At 37.5% G+C, this 9,096-nt stretch overlaps 1 pseudogene; it reads left to right on the top strand.

Moving 5' to 3' along the window:
* Window positions 1-453: 453 nt before the first annotated feature.
* On the top strand, window positions 454-1,391 carry LOC123936067 (annotated as a pseudogene).
* The last annotated feature ends 7,705 nt before the right edge of the window (window positions 1,392-9,096 follow it).

Genomic DNA, 9,096 nt, shown 5'->3' with positions numbered 1-9,096 from the left:
TGAAAATACCTCTAGTACATGAAATTAATGATATTCATTTTAATATGTATACTCTCGGACACCTGGGTGGCTCAATGGGTTAAGCTTCTGCATTCGGCTCAAGGTCCTGGGATCGAGCCCCGCATCAGGCTCTCTGCTCAGCGGGGAGCCTGCTTCCCCCTCTGTCTCTGCCTGTCTCTCTGCCTACTTGTGATCTGTCTCTCTGTCAAATAAATAAAAAAAATCTTAAAATACACACACACACACACACACACACACACACACACAAACACGTTTCTAAAAGTACATTAAATCATGGATAAGAAATATAGAAAAAATAGTAAAAACTGATTCAAGTGACCATGGAGGAGTATTTTTGTATTTGCCATTGTTCTTAAACTTTAATAAGAAACTGCTTCATTTCTACGATTTTTTAATAAATCTCTTATATGTCTGTTATCATTACAGAGAGTCATGAAGAGTGGGAATGAGACAGAAACCACAGATTTCATTCTCCTGGGTTTCTTCCCTGAATTTAAATACATCACAGCTATGGTCTCCATCATTCTCCTGATATACACGGCTGCCTTCACTGGCAACACTCTTCTGATCCTCCTCATTTGGTTTATTTCCATCTCCACACCCCCATGTACTTCCTTCTCAGTCAGCTCTCCTTAATGGATTTGACTTTGACCTCTAGCATTGTCCCCAAAATGGCATTCAACTTCTTCTCTGGATGGCAGAGCATATCATTCCTGGCTTGTGGGACTCAAATATTCTTCTCCCTGATGGTGGCCATTGCAGAATGCATCCTTATAACTCTCATGTGCTTTGATCGTTATGTGGCTATATGCGATCCTCTTCGATACCCAGTCATCATCAACCCTAAGGTTTGCTTGCAGATGATTGCCATGTCTTGGGCTGGAGGGGCACTTACTTCCCTGGGACACACTGCTTTTACCTTGCATTTTAACATCTGCAGCCCCAGAGAGATTCCCCACTTCTTCTGAGAAGTCATGGCGGTGCTTAGGATCGTCTGTGAGGATATCTCAGCCTATGAAAAGGCAGTGGTGATAACAAGCATCCTTGTTCTGCTGCTGCCCTTGTCTCTCATCTTGTCTTCCTATGTTCTCATCTTCCTTGCAGTACTCCGAATGAACTCCCCAGAAGGCAGGAACAAAGCTCTGGCCACCTGCTCCTCTCATCTCTGTGTGGTGGGTCTCTATTCTGGTCCAGGCATGTGCATCTACATGAGACCCGGTTCTGCCAAGACTCCAAGGTTGAGTCAGGGTCTCTTTCTGTTTGGAACTGTCCTCACTCTACTCCTAAACTCACTTGCCTACAGTCTTAGGAACAAGGAAGTTCTAAGTGCTCTGAAAAAGTTACTAGGGAGGTGTCAGTCCTTCAGGTAAATGGCAGAAATCTCACTGTCACCCATAGGCAAAATAGAGATACACCAGCAAAGGGACATTTTGTCAGTTGATTCATCATCATCATCATCATTATCCCTTCAAGATCCTGAAAAATTCAACTCACTTTACTGAGTTTATCTGCAGGGGAAAAAAATGTTTATCCTTTCCTTTCTCCATCTTAAAATTTCTTTCTGATTGTCCTACATTATGTGTTGATGCAGGACAAGGAACTGTGTACATCAATTCTCTTTATGATTCATGCTTGATGGTAATGTACACTTTAGTATTTCCAAGTTTCATGTTGATACCATAAAAAAAGATCAGTGTCTGTATCCCTAAAATGAAAAATAAAAAAATTGACAAGCACATAGATACCTCAGAATAATTCCCTGATAAAATTAATTAATGGGCATGATGATAAATCATCAGGAATCAGATAAATTTACAGTATTGCTTTGCTCCATATATCTAACAGGACTATTAATTCCTCTTACTCTTGTAAAAATAGTCTTCACTCTATGTCAGTGCTTCCAAAGAGTGGATTTCTGATCACTGGTGTTAAAATAATTTGCTGACTTCACAAAATATAGCGCTTTTGTTCTCATCTCAGATTAGCAGAATTAGAATCTGTTAAATTGGGCTCAGGGATCTGACCAGGAGACTGATTAGTGATTGTCATGCTTACCAAGGGTTGTAAGTCACAGAAGTAATTACTGACCTAATTTTCTAGACATGCTTGCTAGATAATTTCCCAGTCTTAAAGTTTCCAGATCTCTTTATAATGTATATAATATAATGGGTTAAGGTGGCTAGGAAAAACCAGTATTATTTTTAAGATAGTAAAAATAATAAACTTTATGTTTTGAATAATTCATAACTTAAAAATTTTGAAGACACAGTAATGAGAAAGTAAAAATAAATTTAAAAAGACTCAGATTTGTGATATAAAACAATGAATAATTGAAAATATTTATAACGATAAAATTTAAAGCATGAGGCATTATAGATGTTTCCAAAATGTTGATATTCTTCAAAAAACTGAAAATACACTATATAATAGAGAGACTGTGGACTCTGAGAAACAAACTGAGAGTTTGGAAGAGAGGAGGTTGGGAGGTTGGGTGAGCCCTGTGTTGTGTATTTAGGAGGGCACGTATTGCATGGAGCACTGGGTGTGGTGCATAAACAATGAATCTTGGAAAACTGAAAAGATAAAAGAAAAAAAAATGAACATTAGGAACTTATTACACATGCTTCTTTTTTTCTAAAAATGACTGAAATAGGGGTGCCTGGGTGGCTCAGGTGGATAAGTGTCTACCATTGGCTCAGGTCATGATTCCAGTGTCCTGGGAGCCTGCTAATCCTGCTGCTTGCTCTCTCTCTCTCTCTCTCTCTCTATATATATATATATATATATATATATATCTGTTAAATAAATAAATAAATAAAATCATTTAAAATGACTGAAATAACATAAAACCAGTTTTCTAGTGAATAGAAACATTCAGAAGGAGCACTAACATTCTAACAACTTCTCCTTTAAATATCTCAGAAGCCATTAATTCATAGTGTATTACAGAGATACAAAGCTAAGTTCTGGAAAACTTAAAATCTTTATGTCAAATTCCAACTGTTTCAATAATATTAAACATGGCACCTTCAGAATTCCTAGAGGAATGGCTGACGGAATCCTTGAAACTGAGTCAAAATGTCACTTCACTGAAGAATAAAAATTATCTCTAAGCTATCTGAAATAAGAGCAGTGTGCCATTTAATGCATACTATCATGCAATGTTACCACTCAGTTGGTGGTGTCATAACACTATGGTACTCCAAAAGGAATCCACAGATAAGACTGTGTTTAGAAGATCACACTAGGAAAGAAAGGAGAAATACTCAGTGAGGGAAGATAGTCTGACTTGAAGAGTTTCTGTTGAACAATATGTGTTCATAAAGCATGTTATTTATGTTTGACTGTTTTAACTCCATATGTATGTGTTAAGTGTATGTTATGTATGTTACATGTGTGTTTTAGCTTCATATGTATTAACTTCATATATAACTCATGGAAGTGAACATTTTAACCCTGTGAAATTCATGGTGAATAGATTTCCAGATGGACTGGGAAGGCACTCACCTTGGAATTTACACTGTGTGTTTGTGACCCACTATTATTAGAGGGGCACCATTAAATACTGACTTAATCTTTTTTTATATATATATATTTCCTTTCAGCATAACAGTATTCTTTGTTTTTGCAACACACCCAGTGCTCCATGCAATACATGCCCTCCCTAATACCCATCACTTTGTTCCCCCAACCTCCCACCCCCAACCCCTTCAAGACCCTCAGGTTGTTTTTCAGAGTCCATAGTCTCTCATGGTTCACCTCCCCTTCCAATTTCCCTCAACTCCCTTCTCCTCTCCATCTCCCCATGTCCTCCATGTTATTTGTTATGCTCCACAAATAAGTGAAACCATATGATAATTGACTCTCTCTGCTTGACTTATTTCACTCAGCATAATCTCTTCCAGTTATATTTTAAAGGAAATAATTAAGTACATGATCATTCAGAAGAACAATGATCAATCCTAATTAAACCATGATTCTTTCATTTATTTCCATTTTCATAGTCATGATTTTAAATTGCGTTCTTCTAGTTTAACAGCTCTCCAGCATGCATATATTTTGTTGTAGAATGACCAAAAATGTCTTCTATATATAAATAAAATATGTATTTATTTATTTAAATTCAAATAGCTAAGTAATAGTAGGTACATCATTAGTATTTTTTTAATTTTTATTTATTTTTAAATTTATTTTTATTGTTCCAGAATTCATTGTTTATGTACCACACCCAGTGCTCCATGCAATACATGCCCTCCATAATACCCACAACCAGGCTTACCCAACCTACAAACCCCCAACCCTCCAAAACCCTCAAATTGTTTTTCAGAGTCCACAATCTCTCATGGTTTTCCTTCCCCTCCAATTTCCCAAAACTCCTTTCTACTCTCCATCTCCCCATTTCCTCCATGTTATTTCTTATGCTCCACAAATAAGTGAAACCCAATGATAATTGACTCTCTCTGCTTGACTTATTTCACTCAGCATAATCTCTTCCAGTCCCATCCATGCTGATACAAAAGCTGGGTATTCATCCTTTCTGATGTAGTCATAATACTCCATAGTATATATCAACCAAATCTTCCTTATCCATTCATCTGTTGAAGGGCATCTTTGCTCTTTCCATAGTTTGGCAACTGTGGATATTGCTGCTATGAACATAGGAGAACAGATGACCCTTCTTTTCATTACATCAGTATTTTGGGGGGTAAATACCCAGTGGTGCAATTGCAGGCTCATAGAGAAACTCTACTTTTAATTTAAGAAATCTCTACACTGTGTTCCAAAGTGGCTGCACCAACTTGCATTCCCACCAACAGTGTAAGAGGGTTCTTCTTTCTCCACATCCTCTCCAATACATGTATTATACTGTCTTGTTAATTTTAGCCATCCTAACTTGTATAAGGTGGTATCTCATTGTGGTTTTGATTTGAAACTCCCTGATGGCTAGTGATGATGAACGTTTTTTCACGTGTCTATTAGCCACTTGTATATCTCGTTTGGAGAAGTGTCTGTTCATGTGTACTGTCCATTTATTGACATAATTATCTGTTTTGTGTGTGTTGAGTTTGAGAAGTTCTTTGTAGATCCTGGGTATCAGCACTTTGTCTGTATTGTCATTTGTAAATATCTTCTCCCATTTTGTGAGTTGCCTGTTTGTTTTGTTGACTGTTTACTTTGCTGTGCAGAAGATTCTGATCTTGATTAAGTAAAAAAATTCATTTTCACTTTTGTTTCCTTTTGCCTTTGGAGACATATCTTGAAAGAAGTTGCTGTGGCCAGTGTCAAAGAGGTTACTGCTTATGTTCTCCTCTAGGATTCTGATGGATTCCTGCTTCACGTTGCTGATAATAATTTCTGATGAGTGTTTCTATTTCCTTGGTGTTAGTTGTGATCTCTCCCTTTTCATTCATAATTTTATTAATTCGAGCCTTCTCTCTTTTCTTTTGGATTAGTTTGGCCAATGGCTTATCACTCTTATCGATACTTTCAAAAAAGGAGCTTCTAATTTCATTGAGGCTTTCTAGTGTATCTCTAGTTTCTATCTCATTGATCTCTGCTCTAATCTTGATTATTTCCCTTTTTGTGTGTGGAGTTGGCTTAATTTGTTATTGATTCTCCAGTTCATTAAGGTGTAAATACAGCTGTTGTATTCTGGATTTTTCAATTTTTTTTTTTTTTGAGGGAGGCTTGAAGGCTATATATTTCCCCCTTAGGACCAAATTATTGTATCCCATAGGTTCTGGACCAAAGGCTCCTAATTCTCATTGGTTTCCATGAATTGTGTAAGTTCTTCAATTGATCCAAGCATTCTTAATCAAGGTGGTTTTTAGCTTCAGGTGTTTGAATTCGTTCCAAACTTTTTCTTGTGGTTGAGCTCCTGTTTCAAAGCATTGTGATCTGAAAATATGCAGGGAATATTTTCAATCTTTTGGTATCTTGAGCCCTGATTTGTGACCCAATATGTGGTCTATTCTGGATAAGGTTCCATGTGCATTCAAAAAGAATGAGTATTCTGTTGTTTTAGGTAGAATGTTCTGTATATATTTATGAGGTCCATCTGGTGCAATGTGTCATTCAATGCTCTTGTTTCTTTTTTGATTTTCTGCTTGGATGATCTGTCTATTACTGAGAGAGGTGTGTTAAGATCCCCTACTATTAATGTATTCATATCAAAATGACTTTTTATCTTGATTAACAGTTGTCTTATGAAGCTGGCTGCTCCCATAGTGTGGCATAAATATTTACAACTGTTAGATATTTTTGGTGGATAAACCCTTTAAGAATGATGCAGTGTTCTTCTGTGTCTCTGACTATGGTCTTTAGTTTAAAGTCTAATTTATCCAATATTAGAATTGTTACCCCAGCCTTCTGTTGAGGCCCAATGGCATGAAAGATGCTTCTTCATCCCTTCACTTTCAGTCTGGATATATCCTTAGGATGTACCCTTATGAATGTGTCCTGTCATTTTATCCGATCTGCAACCCTGTGTCATTTTATGGGTGTACTTAGGCCATTTACATTGAGTGTGATTATTGAGAGATACATTTTTATTGACATCGTGTTACCTTTGAAGTCTTTTTTTCTATAGATTGTCTCCATATATTACTTTTCAGTGATATTCTTGTGTTTTTTCCTCTTTTATAGAACCCTCATTAATATTTCCTGCAGTGTCAGCTTGGTGGTCACATACTCTTTTAAACCTTACTGGTCTTGGAGGCCCTTTATCTCTCTATCCATTTTGAATGTCATATTGCTGGATAAGGTATTATTGGCTGCATTTTCTTCACATTTAGTGCCCTGAATATGTCTTGCTTGCCCTTTCTGGTTTGCCAGCTTTGTGTGCACAGGTCTGACTTTATTCTTATGGGCCTTTCTCTGTATGTAAGGAATTTCTTCTCCCTAGTCACTTTCAAGAGCTCCTCTCCAAATTTATGATTCATCATTTTCACAATCAGTAGTCTCAAGGTCTTTCTAGATTATCTGATCTTGGGGGTAGACCTTTCAGTCTTTAAGACATGAATGCTGGTTCCATTCTACAGATTGTGAAATTTTCATGGAGAATTTTTTCAAATATATCCTGTAGTTTCCTTTTTTCTCCGCCCCCCCCCCAAGGGATTCCAATAATTCTGACATTAGAATATTTGAACAGGGAGGCACTTGTCAAGAAAATAAACCACAGGAGTAATTTGGGCTCTTTTTATCCAGTAACACTGTCTGTGGGAGGGAGAGTGCAGCAACTCTCTGTTGTGACTTCAAAATAATTTGTTGTTTTCGAGATCCTTAATCTGTTCTTTGTCAGTTTCTAACAAGGATTTGACAGCACAAGTTCTCCGTTTAATCCAGCATCTCATTATTTAATCTATTTTTTCAGTTCATTTTTTTAATTTATTTTCAGCATAACAGTGTTCATTGTTTTTGTACCACACCCAGTTCTCCATGCAGTACGTGCCCTCCCTATTACCTAACACCTGGTTACTCAACCCCACACCCCCACACCCCTTCAAAACCCTCTGGTAGCTTTTCAAAGTCCATAGTCTCTCATGGTTCATCTCCTCTTCCAGTTTCCCTCAACTCACGCTCCTCTACATCTCCCCATGTCCTCCGTGTTCTTTGTTATGCTCCACAAATCAGTGAGACCACATGATACTTGACTCTCTCTGCTTGACTTATTTCGCTCAGCATAATCTCTTCCAGTCCCGTCCATGAGGCTACAAAAGTTGGGTATTCATCCTTTCTGATGGAGGCATAATACTCCATAGTGTAAATGTACCACACCGTGGCCATTGCTGCAATAAACATTGGGGTACAGATGGCTCTTCTTTTCACTACATCTGTATCTTTGGGGTAAAAACCCAGCAGTGCAATTGCAGGGTCATAGGGAAGCTCTATTTTTAATTTCTTCAGGAATCTCCACATTGTTTTCCAGAGTGGCTACACCAACTTGCATTCCCTCTAACAGTGTAAGAGGGTTCCCCTTTCTCCACAACCTCTCCAACACACGTTGTTTCCTGTCTTGCTAATTTTGGCCATTTTAACTGGTGTAAGGAGATATATCAATGAGGTTTTAATTAGAATCTCCCTGATGGCTAGTGATGATGAATATTTTTTCATGTGTCTGATAGCCATTTGTATGTCTTCATTGGAGAAGTGTCTGTTCATATCTTCTGCCCATTTTTTGATATGATTATCTGTTTTGTGTGTGTTGAGTTTGAGAAGTTCTTTATAGATCCTGGATATCAACCTTTGTCTGTACTGTCATTTGCAAATACCTTCTCCCATTCCGTGGGTTGCCTTTTTGTTTTGTTGACTGTTTCTCTTGCTATGCAGAAGCTTTTGATCTTGATGAAATCCCAAAAGTTCATTTTCGCTTTTGTTTCCTTTGTCTTTGGAGACATATCTTGAGAGAAGTTGCTGTGGCTGATATCGAAGAGGTTACTGCCTATGTTCTGCTCTAGTATTCTGATGGATTCCCGCCTCACATTGATGTCTTTTATCCATTTTGAGTTTATCTTTGTGTACGGTGTAAGAGAATGTTCGAGTTTCATTCTTCTACATATCGCTGTCCAGTTTTCCCAGAACCATTTATTGAAGAGACTGTCTTTTTTCCACTGTATATTTTTTCCTGTTTTGTCGAAGATTATTTGACCATAGAGCTGAGGGTCCATATCTGGGCTCTCCACTCTGTTCCACTGGTCAATGTGTCTGTTTTTATGCCAGTACCACGCTGTCTTGGTGATCACAGCTTTGTAGTAAAGCTTGAAATTGGGTAACATGATGCTGCCAGTTTTGTTTTTGTTTTTCAACATTTCCTTAGCAATTTGGGGTCTCTTCTGATTCCATACAAATTTTAAGATTATTTGCTCCAGCTCTTTGAAAAATACCGGTGGAATTTTGATCGAAATGGCATTAAAAGTATAGATTTCTCTAGGCAGTACAGACATTTTAACAATCTTTAATTTTCCAATCCAAGAGCATGGAATGGTCTTCCATCTTTTTGTGTCTTCTTCAATTTCTTTCATGAGTGTTCTGTAGTTCCACACGTATGGGTCCTTTACCTCTTTGGTTAGGTTTATT

This window comes from Meles meles, unplaced genomic scaffold (genome assembly GCF_922984935.1).
Source record: "Meles meles unplaced genomic scaffold, mMelMel3.1 paternal haplotype, whole genome shotgun sequence".
Taxonomy (NCBI): domain Eukaryota; kingdom Metazoa; phylum Chordata; class Mammalia; order Carnivora; family Mustelidae; genus Meles; species Meles meles.
This window is presented reverse-complemented; position numbering and strand designations above follow the sequence as displayed.